Source organism: Mirounga leonina, unplaced genomic scaffold (assembly GCF_011800145.1).
Source record: "Mirounga leonina isolate KUSES-001 unplaced genomic scaffold, KU_Mleo_1.0 Mir_174, whole genome shotgun sequence".
Taxonomy (NCBI): domain Eukaryota; kingdom Metazoa; phylum Chordata; class Mammalia; order Carnivora; family Phocidae; genus Mirounga; species Mirounga leonina.
In genome coordinates, this window is record NW_023270451.1 from 69,443,957 (window position 1) to 69,471,953 (window position 27,997).

Sequence of the window (27,997 nt, forward strand, 5' to 3'; positions counted from 1 at the left end):
GGCTACTCACTTTTTTTTTTTAAAGATTTATTTATTTATTTGAGAGAGTGAGAATGAGAGAGAGAGAGTACATGAGAAGGGGGAGGGTTAGAGGGAGAAGCAGGCTCCTCGCTGAGCAGGGAGCCCAATGCAGGACTCGATCCAGGGACTCCAGGATCATGACCTGAGCTGAAGGCAGTCGCTTAACCAACTGAGCCACCCAGGCGCCCCAGCTACTCACTTTTTAATGGCTTTATTGAGGTATAATCTACATGCCATGGAAGTCACCCATTTTAAGTGTCCAATTAGATATACTTTGGTAAATTTCTACAGCTGCACAGCTATCACCAAGAATGGTTCCATCACCCCCAACAGTTCCCTTGTACTTCTTTACGGCCAGTCTCTGCTCCCACCTCTGGCCCTAGGCAACCACTAATCTGACCTAATGCTTTGCCTTTCCTAAAATTTTCATATAAATGGTATCATACAATATACAGTCCTTTGTTTCTGGTTTCTTTCACTTGGCATAACGTTTGTGAGGTTTACCCATGTTGTACCATGTATCAGTAGCATGAATTAGTGCTTCCTTCTTTTTCATGGCTAAATAAAACTCCATTGTATGAACACAACACATTTTGCTTATCTGTTCACCAGCTGATGAACTGGATTGTTTCCAGTTTTCGTCTATTACAAATAATGCTGCTATGGACATTTGTTTGGTTTTCAAATGGGCACAATTTTTATGACCTTATTGGTGTAGAATTCACATACAATAAACTGCACATATTTGAAATGTATAATTTGATGAATTTTGAAGTATGTATACACCCATGAAACTATTGTGCATAATCAAGATAATGAATCTGTAATCACCCCCGATGTTTCATTATGCCCCTCCCTTTAGAATCCTTTTCTCCCTACTCCCCTAAGCCATTCAATGATCTGCAACCAATGATCTGCTCTGTCATGATCAATTAGTTTGCATTTTGTAGAATTTCACCTAAATGGAATCAGACAGTATTGGTACTTGCGGGGAGGAGGGGGGGGTGCCAGCTTTTTTCATGCAGAATAATTACTTTGAGATTCATACATGCTGTTTGTATAGATCAGTAGTCCATTCCTCTTCATTACCGAGGAGCATTCCATCATATGGTGTGCCAATTTGCTTATCCATTCATCTGCCGATGGACATTTACACACAATTTCCAGTTTTTGACAATCACAGATAAAGCTGTTATGAACACTGTATATAAGTTTTTGTCTAGATACATGCTGTTACTTCTGAAGGCCTAGCTGGGGATGGACCTGCTGAACTTTTTAACAAACTGTTTTCCAGCAATGGCTGTACCATTTTATATTCCTACCAGCAATGTGTGAGCTTCCTGGGGTTTTTTTACATCTTTGCCAACACATGGACTGTCAGTCTTTTTAATTTTAGCCATTAGAGTGGGTGTAGAGCAGTATCTTATTATGGGTCTAATTTGCACTTCCCTAATGATTAATGATGTTGACAATTTTTTCATGTGTGCATGTACCATTCACGTACCTTCTCTGGTGAAATATATATCCAAATCTTTTGCACATTTTAAAATTATGATTAAATTGTGATCAAGTTATTAGTTAAGCTTATGATTGCGTTTTAAGAAAGTTCTTTATGTATTTTTGAGATACAAATCCTTTATCAATAGACATCTGTTTTGTAAATATTTTCTCTCGGTCTGTGGTTTGACTTTTCATTTTAACAGTGGTGTCTTCTGAAAAGCAAAACTTTAATTTTTATGAAGTCCAGTTTATCCTTTTTTCTTTTATATACTTCACGCTTTTTATATCTTATTTACTAAGTCTTTCTCTAATCCAAGACACGAAAACTTTCTGCTATGTTTTCTTCTTTACATTTCCTATGATGCACCTTAAGTTCATTTTTGCATATGCTGTAAGGTAAAGATCAGGGCAATTTTCGTTTACATGGATATCCAACTGCGGCAGAACTATTTGCTGAAAAGACTATGCTGTCCCTACTGAATCACATCAGCACCTCTGTTGAAAAGTAGTTGGGAGGTGCCTGGGTGGCTCAGTCAGCTAAGCTTCCGGACTCTTGATTTCAGCTCAGGTCAGATCGCAAGGTCATGAGATTGAGCCCCGTATCAGGCTCCATGCTCAGCAGGGAGTCTGCTTGAAGATTCTCTCCCTTTGCCCCTCCCCGACTCGCTCAGGCACTCTCTGTCTCTCTCAAATGAATAATTAAACCTTAAAAAAAGCCGGGGGGGGGGGGGGAGAAAAAGGAAAGTAGTGGACCACACAGGATATGGATCTGTTTCTGGATATTCCATTCTACTGATCTCTATATGTCCATCCCTATGCAAACACTATGCTGTCTTTATTACTGTAGCTTTACAGTAAGTTTTAAAACCAACTTCTTTTTTAAAGTATAAGACCCCCAACTTCTTTTTTAAAGTTATTTTGATTATCCTAGATTCTCTGCATTTCCATATGAATTTCAGACTCTGTTTTTTCTATAAATACTTTTCAAAAAAATCTTTTCTGAAATTTTGACAACTCTGTTGAATCTATAGATTAATTTGGGGGAAACTGCCACATTGACTATATTGTCTTCCAACCAATAAACATGGGTATTAAACATAAGACCAATGTTCATATGCTAGGGAAATACAGCTATCCCTGGTCACTAAATTCTGTGAAAGACAACTAATAATGATATTCCTACTTATTTGGGTATTTTTTTTTTAAAGATTTTATTTATTTGACAGAGAGAGAGACACAGCGAGAGAGGGAACACAAGCAGGGGGAGTGGGAGAGGGAGAAGCAGGCTTCCCAAGGAGCAGTGAGCCCGATGCGGGGCTCGATCCCAGGACCCTGGGATCATGACCTGAGCCGAAGGCAGACACTTAACAACTGAGCCACCCAGGCGCCCCTTGGGTATTTTTTTTTTTAAGATTTTATTTATTTATTTATTTGAGAGAAAGAGAGTGAGATACAGCATGAGAGGGGAGAGGGTCAGAGGGAGAAGCAGGCTACCCGACGAGCCAGGAGCCCGATGCGGGGCTCGATCCCAGGACCCTGGGATCACAACCTGAGCTGAAGGCAGACGCTTAACGACTGAGCCACCTAGGCACCCCAATATACCCCACATTTCAGTCATCCATTCATCAGCTGATAGACATCAGTTTTCCAAGGGGTGATGGTTCTTTTAGTAATTTGCTTGCATTTAAACTGCAGAATCTGTCTCTTCCAAGAATGTAGCCCGTTATCTTTACTTACTTTTAATTTTTTTTAAATAATCTCTACACCCAACCTGGGGCTCAAACTCACAACCCTGAGATCAACAGTCACAAACTCCATCGACTGTGCCAGCCATGCGCCCCCACTTAGTTTTTAAAATTCGTATTTCTGTCCTCTGATCTGGCTCCCTATGGGTTAGCTCTGCGTCTGCATAGGGTACTGGTCAGCCACAGTGATTTGGGCAGAGGCTGTGCTCAAATACTTTGTACCTGTAAGGCGTCCACCCTCCACTGAGGAAGTTGCATGTGGTGGTAAAAGCAGTCAGAGTCGTCCCCAGCTCTCAAGGAACTCCCTGGACTTTCGCTTTTTGCTGGGTTCTCTTGAGTATCGATCCCCTAGGCATGCAAAGTTAGCAGCCGGCCACAACTGTGTGGAGAGCTGATGTCAGCCCTTCTATGGCTCTCTCTCATTTCTGGGATCTCCCTACTAAATTCCTGGATGGTGGCCCCGAACCAGGACTGCAACGTTGAGGCAGCAAAGCTGTAGGTTTTCCCCATCCATTATGAATTGAGTATGCCACTTTCAGCCAGCAAAGCTGTGGGTTTTTACCGCCAACCCCCACCAAATGGCATCTATCACTTCTGGTAAAAAGTACAAGCTGGTAAAACTGCAGTTCTCACGGAGTGAGATAAGAGGTGGGAGAGGGGCCCAGGCAAGAAGGCCACAAACTCCCACTCTCATTACCCAAGGTTCCAGCATATTTATTGTCTGCCTCCCCAGTCTATTTCCAGTACCCAGAAATGACTGCTTTTGTCAATCCTGTCCAATTTTGTAGTTTTTTACTGACCCATCCTCTTCACATCATCATTAATGGGAGTGACCTTGGCCATCCATTTTTAATTTCTCAACCTCCCATAACATAATCTCTTAAAAAAAATAAAGTAGGACTATAATTTCACTTCAAGTACCAAATACAGAACTGCTCTCTCCAAGTCTGACATAAAATTTATCATCATAGCCTGAATATTTTTCCATTAGGAGCTCTTCCACACAGTGCCAGCAAACTAACATTATATTAAAAGTACCAAAAGAGTCAGATGTTCAGTAATTTTGATGTTCCTAGGGAATTAACCGAATGACTACTTGCATCTCAGCCGTGGCCCTTAACCACAAAAACTCTACAATGGCCCAAAGACAACGGGTTCTGTGATGTTATTAACAAAGCTTGACTTAGGCAAAAAGGAAATTCTTGCAGATTCCATTAGTATTATTATATAAATATTCTCAATCCAGATTTTGTAATCCAATTTTTTTCCCCATTATTCCAAATACTGTCACAAAACCCTCAAGCTTAACTTGCCTTTAGCGCTGGGACATCGTATTTATAGAATGCTTTGTAGCTGACAAAGCTTTTTCATCTCCTATCTCACGTGATCCTCGTGAAAACCTCACGTAGTAGGTACAGCAAATAGCATCCCCATCTTATACCTGTCAGAACTGAAATACACAAGGATTAAGTGTTCTACATAGCTGGTAAATCAGATCTAAGATCCAGTTACTCTGGCAACGTATCGTCTTGTGACCTTGTACATGTCTTTGCTTTCATTTCTTCCAACATTTTGGTAACTTCCTTAAAGGTAAAGAGGAGAGATTACCCCAAATGATAGCTTTCTCAACACTTTTGGTTGAGAATAGGCTTAACATTTATTTCCTTAAAAATTGTAATTATAGCAATGTAAATGCACTCCCCGAGCAAGAAGAAATGAAGCCAAATTTTGTAACAACTACACAAAAGCAACCTTCAACATAATGCCAACCTCCCCACACATGCACAACATATACACACACACACTCTACGAAACACCATTCTAGGAAACCCTCCTGGGAGGGAAACACTAAACCTACCCACACACACATACACAAGGTGGTGGTCTTAAGTGTCACAAACCTGGTGGGTCATTTCAGAAGAATATCTTGAAATCTCTCTTAATACACACATTGGGAGAAATGTGGTAATTTTTCTCATTGAGAAAATGAAAACCAAACACTTCCTGAACCCTCTTGCCTCCGCGGTTCCTCAGGAGAGGGTCTACGCTCACCCTCTTTGGGGCATCGACTCCAACTCTCCCTTGAACCTGTTTGATTTGGGCTTTTGTCTCCACCACTTCACTAAAACCTCTTGTCGAGCTCACTAATAACGTCCTCGTTGCTAAATCCAATGATCAATTTTTAGCTCACATATTACCTAACCCATTAGCAGCATTTGACAAGGCTGGTTATCCTTGCTTCTCAAAACGCTTTCTCCTCTTGGTGATTAGAATACCCCAGTGTCTACCTTCTTCTGTTCCTCAGGCTCTCGTGTTGAGACTCCGGTTGTTGCAGTGGTCCCTGGCTCAGGTCCTAGACCTCTCCCTCCTTCTTTCCTTTTTTTTAAATTACTGAAACTGAAGTACAAAGATGCAGCTTCTAGACTTGGCTCTGCTGTGACACAGGCATGTGACCTTGTGCAAGTCATTTCGTCTCCCTGAACTTCATTTTATTCATCTCTAGAGTGGAGGAGGCAGGCTCAGAGCTTCTCCAAGGTAAATTCCAGCCCTCAGACTCAACAGCCCTATTTAAAAAGTGCTAATTTCCAAAGAACTGATTTGATTATTAGGTAACATTTCTCAAAGTTATCATGTTTCCCCTACGAGCTTTGATTGATTGTTTTCTATTCTTATCAAAGTCAAACATCTATGGAGTGTGTAGACTCAAACACTCAGCAAGGCTTATGAAAAATGGCAGCCCACCATCCTCACATTTGTCCCTCTTCAGGGGTGCTTTTAAAAAAATCTTTGAACCTGCAGAGAAGTAGAAAGTATTCGGGTATTCATGTCTGAATAGTCCTCGTCTAAAGGCCTACGGCTGACATTTTAACATACTCCTGGTTTCTTCTCTACTTCCTTTGTGCCAGACCATCCAAAAGGGGGAGAGAGATGTAGGACACTTCACTCCTGAATACTTCAGTGTGCAGCTTCCAGGGATAAGAGCATCTCCCACGTAGCTAGAGCATCACTGCCACACAGGAGAAAACAGACGCTAATTCAACAACACGGGTCCAATGGGCCTCTCTGAGCATGGATGGTGCTCCTGAATTACTCTCCACTCCCTCTCCTCTTTTCCAACTGTTCTCACTCCCTTGGTGGCCTCAACTCTTCTTAGGGCTTTAAAATAATGGTAATTGCTTATGATTTCAAATTTGCCTCTTCAGCCCTGACCTCTCACTGAACTCCAGATCCTGCCTACTTGACCTTTCCACTTAGACGTCTAAGGAGGCATCTCAAACTTAATGTGTCCCAGACCGAGCAGCCCCCTCCCCGTCAATCTGTTCGTCCATTCTTCAGCTGTTCAAGCTGCAAACAGCGTCATCCTTGACACGTCTCTTTCTCTCATTCCATATCCAGTTCCACAGTAACGGGTGACTAGAATTCCCTCCCTTCTCATCACTTCCTTCATTTATGGGATCAGGCATCACCATCTCCCATGTGGGTCACTGTAGTAGCCCCGGGGCTCTTGGCTTCCGCCCGTGCAAATGCTCCCACCCTCACCCCAGAGGAGTCCAGTCAAAACAGCTTCCACAGAAAGATCCGGTCACTTCTCTTCTCAAAACCCACTCAAAACGCACTCAAAGCCAAAAGTCCTTGCAAATGATCACCTGCTGTGCCCATGTGTTACCTTTCATCTCCTCTCCCCCTCACTCACTCCACTCCAAACCATCACCACACCTCCTTCTACCACTCGAACAAGCCAAGCACACTCCGTGTTTCTACTCCCTGTGCCTGGAACAGTCTTCCCCCAGACCTCTACAAGGTCTCTCTCTCACCTTCCTCAGTGAGGCTTTCCTTGAACACCCTACATTGTTTCCAAATCGCTTATGGCTTTCTAACAGACTGTATTTTTTATCTTATTTATTTGTTTTTAGTCTGTTTTTAGTCTCCACTAGAATATTAACTCCATGAAAGCTGAACATTTTATTTTTTTTTTAAGAAGGGCAACGGGAGTTACAACCACGCCGAGCATGGAGCCCAGTGCGGGGCTTGAACTCATGATGCCGAGATCGAGACCTGAGCTGAAATCGAGTCGGACACTATAATGAATGAGCTACCCAGGTGCCCCAGGATATTTTATTTTGTTCCCTACTGTACGGCCAGTGCCTAGAATACTGTCTGGCACATGGCAGGTACTAGGAAATATCTGATGAATCAAGGAAGCCTATCCTTAAAATAATACAGATTTATATTAATTGATCCATACACACACCAGAAGGTTCAAGCCTACAGAATGCTGAGTAATGGATAACTAAGAATGCTGATCACATATGACTACTTCTGCCCATTGGAAATATAATGTAATCCACAAGTAATTTAGAATTTTCCAGCAGTCACATAAAAATGTGAAAGAAAACAAGTGAAATTTTTTAAGTGATTTATTTAACCTAATATATCCAAAACATTGTCATTTCAACATGTGATTCATACAAAAATTATTAATAAAATATTTTAGAGGGTTTTTTTTTTTCACACTAAGTCTTTGAATGTGGTGTGTACTTTATGCACAACACATCCCAGGGTGCTAGCCACATTTCAAATGTCAATAGCTACTCGTGGCCAGTGGCTGCCATATGGAACAGCACAGATATAGACCAAATTTAAATAACCCCAACATAGAGGGAAACATCTGTATATTTATTAATTGTTTTTAACTTTGTATTTCAAAACAAGACCTGGTACAGCCTCATGGTTTCCTACTTTTTGTTAAAATAGTTTCAATTGTTATTACAAGAGGAGTAATAGCTTTCATTCTGAGAAACAATTTATATCAAGATTACTGGCTCAACTCTTTAAATTTCATTCAGGGGACGTGTGGGTGGCTCAGTCGGTTAAGCGGCTGCCTTCAGCTCAGGTCGTGATCCTGGGGTCCTGGGATTGAGTCCCACATCAGGCTCCTTGCTCAACAGGGAGCCTGCTTCTCCCTCTGCCTCTGCCTGCCACACCCCCTGTTCCTGCTCTCTCTCTGATAAATAAATAAGTAAATTAATTAATTAATTAATTAATCTTTTTAAAAATTTCATTCAGATGTTTTGATTAGAAAGCTTGTATGCCCGGGCGCCTGGGTGGCTCAGTTGGTTAAGCAACTGCCTTCGGCTCAGGTCATGATCCTGGAGTCCTGGGATCGAGTCCCACATCGGGCTCCCTGCTCAGCAGGGAGTCTGCTTCTCCCTCTCCCGCTCCCCGCTCTTGTGCTCTCTCTCTCTCTCTCAAATAAATAAATAAAATCTTAATAAATAAATAAATAAATAAAATTAGAAAGCTTGTATGCCCTTCTTTCTTAGTCTCCTCAATTAAAAAAGAGAGTTAAATCCAGAGAGAGTCTGTGTTCTTATCTATATTAGCAGGGAAAAAAAAAATCATTATTTTCAAATAGAAAGAGCTATTAAAATTCTACTTCCACAAAACAAACCAGTATTTATTATCAAGTTAGCCAAAATACATTCTATGTTAAAACACAATTTCAGTATAGATACAGTCGTATTTTTAAAATTCAAAAGCTGCCTTACCAATAATTTTGCATTTCATAACATAAAAGTAAAACAAAGCACTAGGGAGAATGCTTTTAAATTTTTAATATACACATTTAGATCTTCACTATGTTTCTTACAAGCTCAAGTATTATGCATGGAAAATGTTTTCACAAACTTTTTTTTATCACAGGGGATTAATTTCTTCTGGAATCCCACTACTTATAAATATTCACTTGTTGGAATTACAGTAATTGCCATCATTATTCAACAACAAAATTTAAAGGATCCAATTAAAATGTGTAATACTTTAAACCTTTAAAGTTCAAAATTTTACTTTTTTCTTAAGCAGTTAAACACAACAGCAGCATCTCTACTTACTCAGATGTTATAAGGGCTTATTGATCATCTCCCCTAAACTGGCAGCTTTGAGCTTAAATCATCATCAAGCAAGTCAGAGAAACTCCAGAAGGCAAAATATCTTCTAATCTTCAAAAGCATTAATAAAATGCCTGGGTGAGAAAAAAAAAAATGGGAGTTACAACCAAGAGAGAACTTCTCTCAAGTGTAATGTCTAGATAGGCAGTAACTTCTGTTTCTTCTTTTCTTTCCCTTCTACATGAGGGCTCAGAACATGTTAATTCACCGCCCTGGGGGTGTGGGTGAGCTGAGCTGGGCTGGCAATACTTGGTATTACAACCGCCCTCTGTTTTCAGAACTCTCTTTGGGGAGAAGCCCAACTTAATTTAATAATACATGCATCCTGCACTATCACCTGATCACCTTTTACCGGTCTGATCCTTCAACGGTAGAGATCCTCATTCCCTAACCATACAAAGGAACACACTTTTGAGAGTGAAAAGAGGAACTTTGGAAATATTTATTTATTAGCTAGTAAACGGTCTTTATTATATTGATTTATATTCTAAAAAATAAAAATAATGTATGTCCACTACATTAAAACAAAAACTAAAGGTTTATTTACATTACATGAATGCTTAAAATATCATAAGCAGATTAATTACTCTTGGTACATATTGTTGTCCGTCAATCTGTTTTCCTAAGAGATTCCGCCTGTAATACTCTATCACTTGTACTGTTGTCTGGGAAAAAAGGCTGACATGGTCTGATTATTTTTAATTTTTCACAAAGTTGCCAAAGTCTTTTTCAAAGTCTCATTTTATGTTAAATAATCTGAATCACTGACGTCATCTGACTCTTCTGTATTGACGTTATTTTCAACAAGAAATGCCCTTTTCACAGCTGCTGAGAAACCTGGCGAGCTCAAAGCGAAGTCTGCTAAACAGAGGATATTCTCAATTCTACCTTTTTCATACCAAAATTGTTAAGTACTTCAGTCTAAAGATTTTACAGATAGTATCTTTTTTTGCCTACACTGGCGCTCCTTCTTCCACACTCACCGCCTCCAATCCACTCACCAGGACATGCACTCCCACACAGTTTTCTTCCCCAGTGCAAGTCCCATCACGTCACTTCCCAACTTACCAACTTCCCAATGGCTTCCCATTGCTCCTTGAATGCAATCCAAAACCTTAACAGGGCCTCCAAAGCTCAGGGAGACCTGGTCCCTCCCTGCCTCTCAAACCCTCAAACGCAGCAGGTCCTCCCCTGCCCCAGAGCCTCTGTGAGCTCCGTTCTGCTCTTCTCAGTCGTCTGAGAGACTCCTAATGCTCCAAATCCAAGTAACCCCATGGTTTCCTCTCTCCCAAAAAGTACTCTATACTTTTCCTACAGAGCATTCATCAAAATCTGTACTGACTTGTGTGCTTTTAGAAAGCCTATCTCCACCAGATGGTAAAAACTTCATGAGAGTGTAGACATCACTCTTGTTTGATTCACTTCTTAATCATCTTTTTACCCAGCACCTGGCATGGTCCTTGTAACCTTGTGAACCTTTAGTAAATATCTGGTGAACGAATGAATGAAAGACTGAGAAGGAGAAAGTAAGGAGACAAAGGACAATCTAGTTATTTCAGTCAATTTATGATTTATGACCAAAACATCTCACAATCCTAAATCCAACTACATCATCAATGGTCCCCTCTACACAGGATGATTCTCATAAGCATGCAGTCTGTACTTCCTCCCAACCTGAAAGAAAGGGAGAGAGAAAGACCTCTCTCTTGACCCCACATTCCCGTGTACTCCCCATTTCTCTAATCCAATTTTATAGGAATACTCAAAGGGCTGACTGTATCTGCTGTCTCCAATTCTTTCCCCCCATCTTCACCTGAACCCATTCCATTCAGGCTTTTGTCCCCACTGCTGTGCTGAAACTGCCCTTGTTAAAGCCACCAATGACCTCCATCCTGAACTAGGCAAGGTCTTGGTATCTACCCAACCATCTTGAACTAGCCAGGTACTGAGACAGGCACTTAAAATGAATTATTCTTTTAAACTGTTTGTCACAACCACTCCCTGAGGCAGGTGGCATTGTTATCTCCAGAGAGCGCCTAACTGAATTCATTCAAGGCCACTTGGGGGAAAAAAAAAAGCCAGAAGAGACAATTTTTACTAAATCTAATAGTCAGTTTTCATCTTAACTGGACCTCATCTTACCAAACCTGTCTGGTATTTAACAGAGCTGATCACTCCCCTCTTTCTTTAAATACTTTCTTTGCTTGGTTTCTAGGACACCACACTCTTCCTGACTCTCCTCCTCCTTCACTGGCCATTCCTTCTTAGACTTCTCATTATGCCAGCCTCTTAAGTTAGAGTGACCCAGGGCCTTCGGTTCTCAAACTTCTTCTCTACCTCTACTCCCTCCTCTTGCTCATCTCAACGGGTCTCACACCGCTTTAAATACCACCAGTAAGAGCCTGAACCTCTTCCCTTAACTCAAGGCTCATATTTTCAGCTCCCTACTTGACATCTCCTCTTGGATGTCTAATAGACATTTCACATTTAACATCACCCCACGCCAAACTCTTGATGTTCCACCCCACTAAGACTGATGCTCCTACAGGATTCCCCATCTCAGTAAATGGTAATTCAATCTTCCAAGTCATCCCTGACTTTTCGCCTTCCCTCGCACCACATATCCAATCCATCAGCAAATCCTGTTGGCTCAACCTTAAAAATATATCTAAAATTCTAACTACTTCTCCCTACTTCCACCACCACAACTGCTGTATGAGCCTCCTTCGCCTCCATCTGGATTACTGCAATAGCCTCCCAGCTGACTTTTCCCTTGCTTCACTGCACAGTTTTCAAAACAAAAGGCCAGAGTCATCTTGATTTATTTTTTCAGACTCATATTGGTAAAAAATCAGATCATGTCACTTATCTGCTCAAAGCCCACCAAAAGTTTCCTTTCTCAGAGTAAAAGTCACCATAGCCACCTTCAAGATCCCTAACTAGCCCCAAGTAACCTCTCTTGCTTCATCATTACCACTCTCTTCCTCGTTCACCCCTCTCGTCCTACTGCCTTCTTTGCTGCTCCTTGAGGATGTGAACATACTCATGCCAGGGTCTTTGCAGTAGACTGCTGTTCCTCTCTCCAGAATGTGCTTTTTCAGAGACATTTGCATGGCATTCTTGCTCACCCACAGCAGACTCTTCTTCCAAGTATCAATCCGCCAGGGGGGCCTTCCCTGGCCACTCTATTCCATGTAACACCCCATCACCACCATTACAACTTTCTATCCAGCTACCTTGATTTACTTATATTTGTTTATATCAATTCATTCCTTAATATCAGCCCCACTGGATACCTTTCCCCCCCTCCTCTCTTTTTTCTCTTCCCCTTGTAGACTTTAAGTTTCTTAAGGGAAGAAATTTTTGTTTTGTCCAATACTGTATCCCTCCAGTGGCAAGAAAATGCCTTGTCACCAATATATATTTACTGAATAAATAGTTGAAAATAAGATTATGTGTAGGCAATCTAACTAAATCTCCAGACCCTACTATTCTTAACAGAAAGCTCTTAGAGAACATGGACAATGCAGTTACAATCAAATTTTGCAGAGTAACTTGCACACACAGTCTTCATATCATTTTATCACTGATCATATTTTTCACTGAAATTTTAGTTTTCCCACGTTATGAACACATTATGTGTTACCAACTTTAAGAGTTAAGTAGAACATTACAAATATGACATTTGGGTCTCAGTTATCAATACCAAATTCCCTCAACTTACACTGCAACTATCCAACTGCGAATTCCTTTGGGAAAGTATGCGTTTATTTACTAACGTCTTGCTTATGGGCCTCGACTTGATGGGAGTTCCTCTTGAGCTCCCACTGTTATGTTATTTGCCACAGTATCTGTAAGGAGACCTCACAGCTTCACAGATGCCTAAACTGGGTGACAGGAAGAACGGTGACGGAGAGGCTAGCTGTGGCTGCTTTCTTTCACAAAGTGGTTCTTTAAACTTCTCTGGTAAAGCTACTAATTGCTTTAACGCTTCCAAAGGCATTGCTCAGCCTATAGCCAATGATTTCAAGGCTCTTTTCATGAGTAAGCCGTCTTCCAAGAGTCTCATGACTCTCACTGGTTGCATCAGCCTGCGCACATTTCCATCTCTAATCCCCAGACTCCAAGTCTCTACTTTGTGGAGTTCCTAGTGGACACTGTATAAAGAGTATTTTATCAATGCAGTGTTTTTATGTGCTGAACTAAATTTCACAAAACTGGAGCAGGTTGGATTCTGATACTATTACTCCACTCTTGAATACTGTTCAACCTTGTCTCATATCACCAAGAAATTCAAAATATGCATGATTTCCTGAATCACCATCAACCTATAATTTAATGAGGAAACTATACACTTTCAATATGTTATTACTGCTTTTCTTAAGTGTCAATGTGAAACAACACTGCTGAAGTCAGGATAGAGCTCAACATGCCTAAAAATATGTATCTATACCAATCTAGTCTAAAAACAATTTTAGAACTGCAATATTCGGCCATCACTAATAATACGAGAGAATGAAGAATACTTATTAAGCACCTACTGTATGCCAGGCATTTTATCCACATTATCACAAGTAATCCCTATAATGGCCTCGTATAGGAGGTATACAGCACCAGACTTCAAAACCGCTCAAGGAGCCTCCCTAAATCCCAGTACCGCATCCTCCTACCTACCGAGGTATGATTCAGTCCTAAGAAGCAGACATTACTGGTCAGATTTTACCAAAATGAGCAAATAATTAACACCCATATTCGAACTGTTTTATCTGGCAAACACATAAAGATCAATCTTAGGGCTCCTGGGTGGCTCAGTCATTAAGCGTCTGCCTTTGGCTCAGGTCATGGTCCCAGTGTCCTGGGATCGAGTCCCACATCGGGCTCCCTGCTCAGCGGGAAGCCTGCTTCTCCCTCTCCCACTCCCCCTGCTTGTGTTTCCTCTCTTGCTGTGTCTCTCTCTGTCAAAAAGAAAAAAAAAAAGATCAACCTTAAACCTACAGGACAGGCTAACATTTTTTTTTTTTTTTTTTTTTTTTAGGCTAACATGTTTTAAAATTTTTCAGTGAACTCACTCTGGTAGGCCCAAGGGATACAAGCTTTCTTAAAAGAAACTGCACTATAATGACCATACTGAGGTTTTTCATGGGAAAGATGGATAGTTAGTAGTATTTGACCCTCAAATATTTCAGGCAAAACTTGTTTCTTCCATTTCACGTAAGTTGTGAAGTCTTAAATAACTTTCTGTCACGGAAACACGTTAATGAGTGCAAGCTCCTTGGGGAAAAGAAGATTCCACAGCTGTCCTTCACTCTGAAGTGAACCAGACTTCAGAGGGGGCAAAAAAATGCAGACCCAGCTCTTAAAATTCCATGAAAAATGCTGTTTGCTTCTTTCAGTGCTTAAAAGCTTCATACATTAATCTACAAAATAAAATATCTCCAATGCAGGTATTTGTTAGAGGACTTGAAGACAGAATAAAATCAGCACCTACACAAAGACCACACTGACAACACCTAATATTTTAGAGAAAAAAAGCTAACAGTCCTACTGGCAATTGTGATTTTCTTTCTTTCTTTCTTTCTTTCTTAAGATTTATTTTTTTTTTTAAAGATTTTATTTATTTATTTGAGAGAGAGAATGAGATAGAGAGAGCATGAGAGGGGGGAGGGTCAGAGGGAGAAGCAGACTCCCCGCTGAGCAGGGAGCCTGATGCGGGACTCGATCCCGGGACTCCAGGATCGTGACCTGAGCCGAAGGCAGTCGCTTAACCAACTGAGCCACCCAGGCGCCCTTAAGATTTATTTATTTTGGAGAGAAAGTGAGAGAGGGCAGGAGGAAGGGCGGAGAGAGACTCTCAAGCAGGCTCCCCCGCTGAGTGCAGAGGCCGAAGTGGGACTCGACCCGAGAGCATGACCTGAGCCAAAATCAAGAGTCCAACACTGAGCCGGCTGAGCCACCCAGGCGCCCCGCAATCGTGATTTTCTAAGCTCCTTCCTTCAGTATGGTTTCAAAAGAGCAGAGGTGCTGGACTCTGTGCTCCCAGAGCCCCTCTGCACCCCCAGCCCCAGACCAGCACACGCACCTCCTGAGCCGTGGCTGTGCAGTCTCCTTAGGCTCTGCCTTCTGGAACCTGATCCACAGGAACTGCACTCCTGGACCTTTTACGTAACTGTGGTAGAAGATATTTTCCACCAGGTTCTTTAAACAAAGATTCACGTGATAAATTTCTGGTCGAGTTTAGTTCCAGGAAATGTTTGGTTTCTGCAGATGTTTATATGCTTCCGGTTGTCAGCACACGAAAATTATATAATCCTGTGTTTCTTTTTCTCACTTGAGCAAGTAGAAAACATAAAATCAAGTATCTTGCCCAAATTTGCTCAACCCAGACATATGGGAGTACTTAATCTTCAACTTCTTTTAGTTGAGGTTGGTTTTATTTTTTAAAAAGTTACGTTGCCTTTTGACCTAAAATGTGTAAGTTGCCTTAAGTGTTTTCAGAAGCAAGAAAAGCTGCAAAATGTAAAAGACATAATGTTGACCAGCTTGTAAGTTCCAGATTAAAATGGAAAAACGAGAAAAACACAGTGATGTGTTTACACTGAGAAGGTATAAACAGCCCAGAATAAATGCCCAGAATTAAATTCTCTGCTATCCAGAAGATACAAAAGATTCCATAAGGTGACAAAACAGCACTCTACCTTCTTTGTTGAAACCCAGTTCACCAGTTTGTGAACAACCGAATATGCTCTTCGTTGAATTTCCCTAGCAATACTAAAAAGCCTGAAATTTTTACAAATTACTGTAGTAAGAGAGTTCTTCAAACATTATTTTGAAAATTAAAAATGTCTTAGAAAAGTGAATTAAACTGGTTTTATGACAGGTGTACATTCTGAGTCTCTTCATTTGGAAAGCCGTCCAGATTACATGTCTGGGTACTGTAATCATAATTGGCCACAAATTGTATTTAGCTCCCTCACTCCTCAAAACATGATCAGTAATAAGTGGCTTCTAATTTATTACTATATTTATATTCCATCTCCTTTCACAACACATTTGAGATAATCTATAAAAATGCAAATATTATAATAAAATTATATTTTATAAATATAAAAACTTGGACATGGGAAAAGGGCCATGCAATTACGTAGGCCTGAAGGTTACTTAAATTAAGCCATAAATTTGGCCCTATACTGCCTGGTTGATAAAGCAAAAGGAAAAAAAAACCAATCAACTGCAAAATTCACACTGGCCAAGATGGGATGCTGTCCAGAGAAACAGAATTTGTCCTGGTATGCAAATCTGAGAAAAATTTCTCTACCATATTAGTACATAAATAACACACTGGAGTCTTCAATACTGTCCCTGATAGATATCCTGATTAGTTCATCCAGCAGTTTCTTACAGTATATAACATATATTTTATATTTTTATTGACAAAAATATAAAGCTCTCTGATAATCTGGATATATTCAGATGATAAAAAATAAAACCTAAAAAGTATGTCCAACAGAACTTTCTGTGATGCTGAAAATGCTCTACATCCACACTGTCCAAGATGGTCACCCACTAGCCATATGTGGTTAGTGAGCACTTGAAATGAGGCTAGTGCAACCAAGAAACTAAATTTTTAATTATATATAATTTTAATTTTAACAGCCATATATTAGAAAAGCAAGTATCTACCCACTGGACTGCACAGGTCTAAAACATTAGTCATCAAACTTTTTTTAGTAGCAGAACCATTTGGGGGTTGGCAAACCCAGATGGAATCTTAACACATAAGAAAATAAAGATGGTATATTGTATGTATTTATTTTTATAAGTTCAAATTTATACTATTAACTTACAGGCAATGTGAGTATGAGTTTTCTAACAGGTAAAAATTAAAAATTGAAGACTGTGAGAGTTACAAACTTAGATCAGCCCCAGTAAACACTTTCTGTATTTTGTTTGGATGCACTGTGCAATGCCCATGTGGGACTTCTAACTGCAAGTTCTGAGCTACCCAATTGGCAAAGGCCACACTCGCTGCAGCCATCTACTCAGAAAGCGTAAGAAGAAAACACAGCATGCCCGCAGGGCAGTCTCAAGTATTTCTCTTCATGGGAGGAGTCTTCCCAGGAATCCACATGGCCATCCCAGAGCTCTGGATTCAGACAACAGCTCAGGTGCAAGGAAATGAGAATCAGAGAGTAGGTGCAGAGTCACACAGGCTTAGAAGCCTTTGTCACAAACAGAAACCAGGATCTCCTCTGATGGTCCCAGCCACAGCTAGGGACCCCACAAAGGACATACCCATGTCCACAAAGAACTCCCAGGGAAGCTCAAAACTACTGCTTCTAACCAAGAATTTAGAGTTCATGTATAGTTCCTCCCAGGCCAAATAGATTCATCAAGTAAAGGTCACTTTTATCATAAGCAATGCTGCCTAGTAACAAAGTTGACTTTCCATTTTTATCAGGATTCAGAGGAACTAGGTAGAAAGTTCATCCAAAGTCAGATCTGCCTTTAGAGAATGAGAAATGATTTTGTTCATCCTTGACCCACCCTGATGATTTAAAACTATACGCATGTGCGCACGTGCACGCGCACACACACATCGTAGCATATAAAAAAGAGAAAAGAACTTAACTTTATCAAAACCCTATAGCAAGATCATACCTAATGATTAAATAATAGAAGTATTTCCTTTAAAAAGCCAGCAAATGAGACAAAGACAATCATTACTTCTATTCGACAGTGTAGAGGTCCTAGTCAATGTAATTAAAAAATAGAGGGGCACCTGACTGGCTTAGTCAGTACAGCATGTGACTCTTGATCTCAGGGTCGTGAGTTCAAGCCCCACGTTAGACATGGAGACTACTTCAAAAAAAAAAAACAAAACAGAAATTAGGTAAAAATTTATAATTTATATGAGGTGATCAAACTGTCCTTGTCCCTGTGTGATAATTATTTATATAGAGAATTATGAAGGAAAGCTCTTTTTAAAGCTAATAAAAAATAAGCTTATCAATGCTTCTGGATAGAAGAATCAATATACAAAAGTTAATATAATTCCTATAAGCCAAAAAAACAGCACTTTGTAATTTAAATAGGAAAAACTACCATTTAAAAGGGGAACTACAGCTATAAGCTTTCTAATAATAAATCTAACAAAAAACTTCAAGAGCTTTATGGAGTAATTACAGAGCTGAGAAAATGGGAGAAATATTTATGGCTGAAAACCTAATAAAGATTCTTGAATTGAACTGGAATTCAATATAATTCTAATAAAACCTCCTACAGGGTCTTTCACAGACCATGGTAAGTCGATCCTAAAATCCATAAGAAAAAAGGGCCAAGAACAGCTTTGACAAATTTGAAGACGAAAACGGGTAAGCAACTTGCCTTGCAAAATGTTAGGACTTAAATTCAACCACAGTAAATAAAATGGTATAGGCGAATGAAAGGCAATGGAGCACCTGGAAAAAGACTCCTACATGTTTAGAAATCTGACATACAATAGCAGTAGTACTACGATCAGAGGGGCAAGGATGGACTACTGAACAATGGTACTGAGACACAGGTCATCCGTGAAGGAAACCAAATCAGATCCATGTTTCGTATCACTGAGAAACATTTTCAGGATAATTAAAGACTTAAATGTGAAAATAAAACTTTGAAAACTTTTAGAAAAAATCCTTGGGGTAATAAAAGATTTTAAAAATGAGATTTAAAAAGTTGATAAATATTACTACATTAAGTTTTTAAAAAATTCTAAACAACAGAAGATTCTTTAAAAACAAAATGAAAATCCAAGTCACGGACTTGGGGAAGATACTGATAACGAGCAAAGTGTTAATGTGCAGAATCCATGAAGAACTCTTAAAAACCAATAAGCAAACACAAACAGCCAATTAATAGAACAGAAAATCTGAGTGGAAAATAAACATAAGATGTCCAAACTCAGTACAATGCAATTTAACACTACAGTAAGATACCATTTCTCACTAGACTGGCAAAATAGGATATGATAATGGAAGAAAACTGAACCCCTTCAACCACGTCAGAGAGCAATTTGGCAAGAATAAAGGTGAAGATGCTCATGCCTACAAGCAAGCAACGCCCCTCCTGAGTATGTTCTGTACGGAAACGAGCAGATGGACATCAGGAGGCACATGTAAGAATGTTTGTTAGCACTGCTTGTAATAGCAAAAAATTGCAAACAACTCAAATATGAATCAATGGGAGAATGGATAAGCATATGGTGATATCGTCTTAAAATGAAATACTATATGTATTTAAAAGAATTAAAGACAGCCACATTATCAAAGATGGATAAATGTTAAAAGAACAACAACAACAACAACAACAAAAAACAAAAAAACATAAGCAGAGCACCTGACTGGCTTAGTCAGTGAAGCATCTGCCTTCAGCTCAGGTCATGAACCCAGGATCCTGGGGTTGAGCCCATAGTTGGGCTCCCACTGTCAGTGGAGAGTCTGCTTCTCCCTCTCTCTCTGCCCCTCATGCTCTCTCTCTCTCAAATAAAATCTTAAAAAAAAAGATGAGTTAGTGTGCAAAACTCTTTAAAAAAAAAAAAAACTGTTAGCTTCCGCAAAGCAAAAAAAAAATCAACAGAGTGAAAGGCAACCCACAGAATGGGAGGAAATATTTGCAAATACATATCTGATAAAGGGTTAATTAATATCCAAAATATATAAGGAACTTCCACAACTCAAGAGCAAAATATCAAGTAACACTGGATTAAAAAATGGGCAAAGGACTTGAATAGACTTCTCCCCAAAGAAGACCTACAAATGGCCAACAGGTATGTAAACAGATGCTCAATATCATTAGTCATGGGGGAAATGTAAATAAAACCACAATGAGGTACTACCTCACACCTGTTAGGATAGCCATTAACAAAACAACAGAAAACAGCCAGTGCTGACAAGTATGTGGAGAAATCGAACCCTCGTGCACTGCTGGTGGGAATGGAAAATGGTACAGCTGCCATGGAAAACAGTATGGCGGTTCCTCAAAATACCACGCAATCCAGCAATCTCCACCTCTGGATATTTATTCAAAAGAATTAAAATGAGAATCTGGTACAGATACCTGCACTCCCATGTCCACTGAGGCATTATTCATAATAGCCAAGAGGTGGAAACAACCTAAATGTCCATCAGTGGATGAATGGATAAAGAAAATGTGGTCTATACCCACAACGGAATATTATTCAGCCACAAAAAGAAGTGAATCTTGTCATATGCGGCACGGACGAACCTTGAGGACATTCTGCTAAGTGAAACAAGCCAGTCACAGAAGGACGAATACTGCACATTACCACTTACGTAAAAGTAGTCAAACTCACAGGAGCAGAAAGGAGAAGGGTGGTTGCCAGGGGTTGGGGTTGGGGTTGGGGGAAGGGAGAAATGGGGAGTTGCTGTTCAGTGAGTAGAGAGATTGAGTTACCCAAGATGAAGACGTTCTAGAAGTCACTGCACAACACTGTGCTTACAGTTAACAATAATGTACTGTGCACTTAGAAATTTGTTAAGAGGGAAGAGCTCATGTTATGTGACTTTTACCACAATAAAAAAAAATGTTAGACAAAAAAAGCTGCAGAAGACTACAGAGAGTAAAATGGTTAATAAAGTTTGAAATCATATAAGATGTTATATATATTATATATATGCTATATATATATAAAAAGATAACATATATATGCCACAGATCTTTATGAAGGTAGTAAAAGTATAAAATATGTTTTGAAATGTTGCACACTAAATTCAGGATAGTGGTTTCTACTAAGGACAAAAAGAAGAGAATGAGACAAAAAAATGCTGAACAGAAAACTTCTATCTTGTCTATGATATTTTATTACTTAGGGGAAAAAAACTAAGGCAAGTATTACAAACCTGATGGTGATAGTTTAGTCTTTTTTTCTATATGCTTGAAATATTTTATTATAGAAAGTCTTTTTTTAGAACCTAATACTAAGAATATTTTCTTCTTTTCTAAGAAATGAGTATGTTTCGTCTCCAATAACACAAAGTTCCATGGACTTCAATGGGGAAAGGATGGGCCCCAAATTACAGCAAAATTGCGTTTGTGCGTGTGTTCACTCTTCCCAGAAAAAGATCCAGATTTCATCAGAAGGGTCTGTCACTTAAAAATCCAAGAAAATGCCAAGAATCATAAATGTAATTGATATTTGCCATTTTGCACTAGGCAAAAAAAAAAAAAAACAGAACCAAATCTGAATTTAAGTCAACATACTTATAACCTTTTTCTTGGTTCCTATTTTCTGTTGATATGCTATTTCATTTTATGTATTTTTGCCAAAGAATTGACTCAAACCCTCTCTTAAAAAAGGCAAGTTATTAATTTTAAAAAGAAAGAAACCTCCTTTAACAGATCCCACCAAATCCAAGTCAGTGAGCACAAAACAGAAGAATCAGTAGGACTGGATATAAACAATGACACAGCAGTTTTGGGATGAGATGTCAAGACAAAATGGTTCCATTACTAACTATAACAGGAAAGGCTACAGACAGAATTCAAACACAGGGCAGGCTCTCACCTTTTGGGCCACAAAAAACCAAACCCCTAAGAAATAGGAAAGTAACGGGTGCAGGTCAGAATCTGGGGGTGGGAACCATATAATTTATTTAAGAAATTCCCCCAGATCATTCTGATATACTTCCCCCCCATCCTACCACCAAAGCCCCCAATCCCCACCCCCGCTGAGATCACTGGGTTAGATGTACTCGTTCAGTTTGTTAAACATTTAACAAAAAGTTTACTGAGCACTCACTGTGTGTCACTGTCAGGAAATGAATATTTTTATACATCTGCACACCTAGAGCTTTCTGGGCAAATTTCACAGAGACCTGGATTATGAGACAAGCCTCAAAACAAAACTTAAAGGATGACTGAACAGACAGTAAGAGACGTCTCTCCCTTGAGGTGTGTGTGCACATTTCAGAGGGTGATGAAAGCGGGGCTGTAGAGATATTCCAGGGGTTATAAACTCAGAGTCTCCCACCCTACGTTATTGCTGTTAGGTAACGATCTGTCCCTGTCTCCTGTGTCTACTTTCAGGATAATACAAATAAATATAGACACTAAAAACTATCAGTCCCCAGGCCCTAGGCTAGTTCCTAAGGACACCACTGTGAACAAGAGAGAGTTCCCACCCTCATAGAGCTTACAGTCAAGTGTGGTACTACAGACAAGGAATCTACCACATGATATGGCAAGTCTGTGACAGATTCCAGGGCGTCGTGAGAGGTCAGACAGACGCCAACTGAGACCTGAAGGATGAGGAGTCAGCAAGATGCCTTTGTCTGGAAGGGAGAGAAAATCCCGAACCAACCTTCACATAACAAGAAACACCAAGGAAGGAAGGCTCAACCATGCCATCCAGAGGCACAGGCTCCCTCTGTCTTTGTCCTTCTCCATCCTTTCTGTGACCACTGGTGCTCACTTGGGGCCTGTAAGAGGGCTGGAATGCAGCCCACAGTGGGCAAGATCTTCCTAGAGATGAAACCCTTGCCCAAAGCTCTTGTGGGCCAGAACCGAGTTCTGTGCTTACACTCAAACTAATCAACTGGTAGGAACGGAGCTTCCGGATGGCCAGAGCCTGGGGCCCAAGTCCACCTTCCCCAGGACACATGGACATGCAAAGATTTTTGAACAAAGTCCAAGTTCCATTAGAAAGGAACAGAGAAGGAAAGCAAGCAGTGGGATGTGCTGCTACAGTCATTAAAGTAATATTTTCCCTTTTTTAGAATACTATGTACTCGGGCACCTGGGTGGCTCAGTTGGTTAAGCGACTGCCCTCGGCTCAGGTCATGATCCCGGAGTCCCGGGATCAAGTCCCACATCGGGCTCCCTGCTCGGCGGGGAGTCTGCTTCTCCCTCTAACCCTACCCCCTCTCGCGCTCTCTCTCTCTCACTCTCTCTCTCTAATAAATAAATTAAAAAAAAATACTATGTACTCACTAACAGGAAATAGAAAGAAATAAAAGGCCACCTTGTTCTTAAGCAACTGTATATACATATCTAAATATTTTAATTTTAATACACACAAATAACTAAAAATAAATGCAACTAGCATAGAATGAACTAAGTACCACAAGGGCTGGAAGATCAGAGCGACGGAGAGAGATGAGATTTTGAATATGCAGAGCAGTCCTCAAAGAAGAGAATTATGAAATGAGAGGCTGATTCGTGTTTAAAGGCACAAAGGTAAAAGTTTGGGCGAGAAAAGCCATCTTTGTTTGGCTGTAAGAGAGATTCTATGGAGAACATAACAGAAAACTCATGGGCAAACATAAAGCCCGGGAGGGCAGAACCCCTAAGGCTCTGTCTTGTTGTAACAAAGGCACTCATACGTAGTTGCTGAATGTATGAATGAACAAATAGGCTTGGATCTGAAATACTGTGTGACCATGAACTACTAAAGGTTTCTTATCAGAGAACACAAGAGACCAAAACTATTTTTGATACAAACTCTCGTTTACAATGAACAGAATGGATCAATTAGGAAGCTACTGAACTCAACCGGGCATCAGGTAATAGGGGGCGGATATCCAAAGGTCCTTAACTAAAACCCAGAAGCACGGTTTTTAAAAGTGGTGGTTATATGTGAGTATACGTACTTTATTTTATTTACAAACCATGTCACAAGCACATAAAGAAGTAGTGTTGCATATGTTAGATTCATTAATTACTACATTTGTGAAAAATAGGATGATGAATTTTTATTGTTTCTCTGATCCTGAATTTTAAGTTCTGACAGCATTTCAAGAGGACTTTCTATCCTCGGGTTTCTTTTTCAACTCTGACAGGAAAGATGCATGACTCAAGCTCGTCCATCAGAATCAAAGTCTCTGTGGCCTCCTAGTGCTAGTTGTCTAGAATGACAGCTTCTGTGGCAAACTATTTATTAAAATAGTGTAAACTCATTCTCTCCTCTAAGTTTTTCTTCGACATTTATATATGATAATAAGGACATCCCTCAAAATAACATCTCAACACTATCCACAACCACACCAAGTCCATGACTGAGGTGAACAAAATACCTACCAAGCTAAGAGTCATTAGATCGTTCATGCTTATGTGTCCAACATTATTTTCTAGAACAATCCATGAGGAGCTATACTGCCAGGGTTTCTGTTTTATTTTTGTTTGTTCCAAACAAGATTTGAATTGTTGTTTGCTCATATCTTATATGCCATTTAGTCTTATTTCACCCCTGGGAACTTTATGTACGCACTCTGCTTCTCCATGACTATTCACTATAAAAAATAACCAGTGCTTCCACCTACCAAAAGACTCAAGTAAGTCTCCCTAATCAAAGAGTCTCTGATCTTCTGACTGGAATGAGAGTATTTCTAAGCTTATAATGCATACTTGAGGAGCTCTTGCTGATAAGCAGTCCTGGTCACACACAAATGGGGGCTCCACTTCCAGCCGGACCCTGAGTCCCAGGGCCCCTCTGGGAGGCAGCAGAGATGCTCCAGGTAACCTGAGAAAAGACCACCAGCGGGGGGGAGGGGGGGGCCGAGAATGTGTGTTGGCTGGCAATGCTGCCCACTAATGATGGGATCTGCACAAAATACCCACATGTCTCTTTCATGGAACCAAAAAGTCATAGAGATACGAGCAGCGTAAGTCTTCGTGTCATCTGGACACTTCATTCTATGAATGACAAGGTATTTCATCAGAAGAGCTGGCTCAAGGTCACGTATCCTAACTATATTTAGACACCTGGAGAAGAGTTTAGAAATGAGTAAGTGATAAATAAATAAAACGCTAAGACAACGAACAACACCCTCCTCTCCAAAATATACAATTATTAACACCAGGTAAAACTTTCATGGGTTATATGCCTCAGCGGCAAATAATGTTTCCACAGTCTAATTAATGTAAACACTGATTATTATTCAAAATTTAACTATGTAATGAGAAGGGAGGAGGGCTCTGCACCGGGTGAGGTGCAAAAGAAAGATAAGTTATCTTCTTCTATCATGAGAAGTCAAAGATAATGCCTAAGACTGAAAAATTAAAAACTGAGAAAGCAACATGCATTTAGAGATTTGGAGGCAAATTAACAGGAGAATCAGGTCTCGGAGCTGAACTCCCAGAGCAGGGACCCAGGTGGCGGTTTTGTAACGAGTCTTGTAGAGCTCCTGGACCCTCTGAATTCCAGGCACATAGAACTGAGATTAAAATTAAATGAAAAAGTGGCCAAGGTGAGACACTAGAGCCTAGGGTTTCCAACTGTGTAATACCTGTTCTAAAATTATATTGTTTTTCCATTTGAATAAAATATAGAGAAACCACTGATGTTTTATTTGAACTTAATTTTCTATTGTTTTCATTGTGGCTATTGTTTTTTCATTCATGGAAGAAAAAAAAATCAAATATTCACCCACTGAACTGGAGATGTATAAACACATTCTTAAGGCTGGGAAAACACACAGGACTAAGTGCTTCCCTGCAAAGGGTCACTCTCTACTAGAGAAACACACACATAACCAAAAAGCAATGTGATAAGCGCCCTAACCTTAACTATTCTGTGAGCCCGGTTTCCTCATTTGTGAAATTCCTCCGATTTTTGTGACTATTCAGTAATTCAATGCATATAAAGTTCTAAGCGCCCTGCCTGTCAGATCGTAAGAAAAACAAGACCAAGAAGACAAACCCTGCCTGCCTGATTTTAAAACCCATGTTCATTCTGCTTCATCACATTTCTAAAATAACTCTATTCTCTTCATACACTAAAAATTTACTTCCCTCCTGGATCCAAACAGTAGCCAGTAAATGAACAAACTGTGACTCACTACATATGTAGATGCAGCATAAATTCTAAGGATAAAAAAAAATCTTTTCTAGCCTTTTTTTTCTTTTCTAGTTCTTTTTAATTATTTATGAATATTTGATTTATTTAGAAATAGTCCCCTATAATATATCTTATGAGTTGGGCATAATTAAAAGTGAAGTTCTTGATGTATTAAGAAGTAAAATGCGGTAGTGGACTATTTTCAATAACCAGGAAGTAAATTGTTTATCACTAGATGGCACTGTATTGGATAATTTTTTAAAAAAATTTTTAGCATGAGACCCACTTTATCAAGTTAAAAGAATACTTTCTTTTAACAGAAAAAGGTGAGATTATATTACTCCTGTCTTATTTCATGGCTTTAAAAATAAAGATGCGGTTTGATGGAAAAGAAAACAATGATAGGATCAAGTTAGATTTTATTTTTACACTATTGTGACGTCTTAAGTAACTATTCTGATATTTTCTATGCAGAAATAATTGTGACTGTCTGTCTTGTTTACCATCCAACAATAAGCACCAGAACGTGTGGTGGTTTGTACCGTAGCAAGCTGGTTAAGGTGGGATCCCCTCCCATAAGTGTCACTAGGTCAGAGGTGGCCGAAAAGGGGATTTATTGAGGTGTGAAAGGAGGAACTATACAGCAGTCACTGTCTGAAGCCCTGACTCTCTTCTTGTTTAGATGTGGTGACAGACATGGACGCTGGCAGGCTCCAGTTTGTCCTCACACCCCACTGGTTCATGGTTCAGCTCTTTTTCCCAAGTATCGGACCTGTTGACCAACAAGGGCCCCAGGCCCAATATCAGACACCTGGCAGGAGACACAGAGGTGGTATTCAAGAACTATGTAATGACTGACGGACCGATGGACCTTCAGTAAGCTGGGAACAGTGCTGAGAACGCTCTAAGCTCCTCTTCACACACTAGCTTCAATGTACTGATAATGTTCCATTAATTTATAGAATTATGTAACCTTTTACATGTACCAAGTATTACATAACTTTTTTTAAAGAATAAGGCACATCACAGGGCAATCAGTGATATTAAGTATTTAGAGATATTAACATCAGTTGAGACCACAATGTCTGAGCAAAGTAGTCAGCTAAGAAATCCAACTCCACCTTTAGTAGTTTCACTCATTTTGCCAGAAAACCCTCAAACATTTATAACCACCTATCTTGAATAGTCAGCTGAACCCCTGAGTATGAGAGCCAGCCGCTGAGACGGCTCCTCGGCTGTTTTATTTTCAGTGCTGATAAACAAGATCTAGTGCTAGGATCCGTGATAGGCAGACATAACAGGCTCAATAACTGTATATTAAAAAAATTGATGAGTTGTCTTCATATTGCTAGTAGTCTGATTCAATGCCTTTAACATCTGAGTTATCACAAAGTAATACAAACAGAACATCAAAGAAAGTAAGAAATATAATTGCCAGTCCACTTTTGCAGATTAAAAAAAAACAAGATTGTGTTCTGTCCCATCATTTCTTGTGTTTGCCTCTGGCAGTGCCTTCCAGGGTCATACAGTCTCAGTGACTTCCATCCGTGTAACTCCCCAAGTCGGGTCTCTAACATCAACCCTCCCGCAAAGTCATAATGCCCTGGGCCCATGGGGAAGCATCCTATTCATCCATGTGTGCTCTAATGGTTACAGAGGACTTCCCACGTTCTAAATTCTGTACAGCCACGACCTCTGTGGGCCTCCAGCACTCCTATGAGTTAGGGGCCGTTATGCAGATCCTGGTGTTGATATATACTAGCTGCTTAACCTTGGAAACCTTGGGAGAGACTGAGTAGCTTTTTCAAAGGTTATATATCTAGTACGTGTCAGCACCAGGATCTGAACCTATGCTGGGTCTGACTGCGGAACCCATCATTTGTCCCGTAGATCAGACAACTTGAGAAGGTCTGTCTCTGATGCATCTTAGCATCTACCTAAAGCACGCA

At 40.0% G+C, this 27,997-nt stretch overlaps 1 long non-coding RNA gene across 2 annotated transcripts in view; it reads right to left on the minus strand.

Moving 5' to 3' along the window:
- Positions 1 to 4,259: 4,259 nt before the first annotated feature.
- LOC118021093 overlaps positions 4,260 to 27,997 on the minus strand; it is a 55,475-nt gene continuing 31,737 nt past the window's right edge. Inside the window, exons 4-5 of one of the 2 annotated variants that reach the window (XR_004682101.1) lie at positions 9,158 to 9,288; positions 4,260 to 4,716 (exon numbers count right to left, since the gene is read on the minus strand). This is a non-coding gene — a long non-coding RNA (uncharacterized LOC118021093). Of the gene's footprint in view, positions 4,717 to 8,703; positions 9,289 to 27,997 lie in introns of those variants that run through there. The other variant, XR_004682100.1, reaches the window with a different exon arrangement.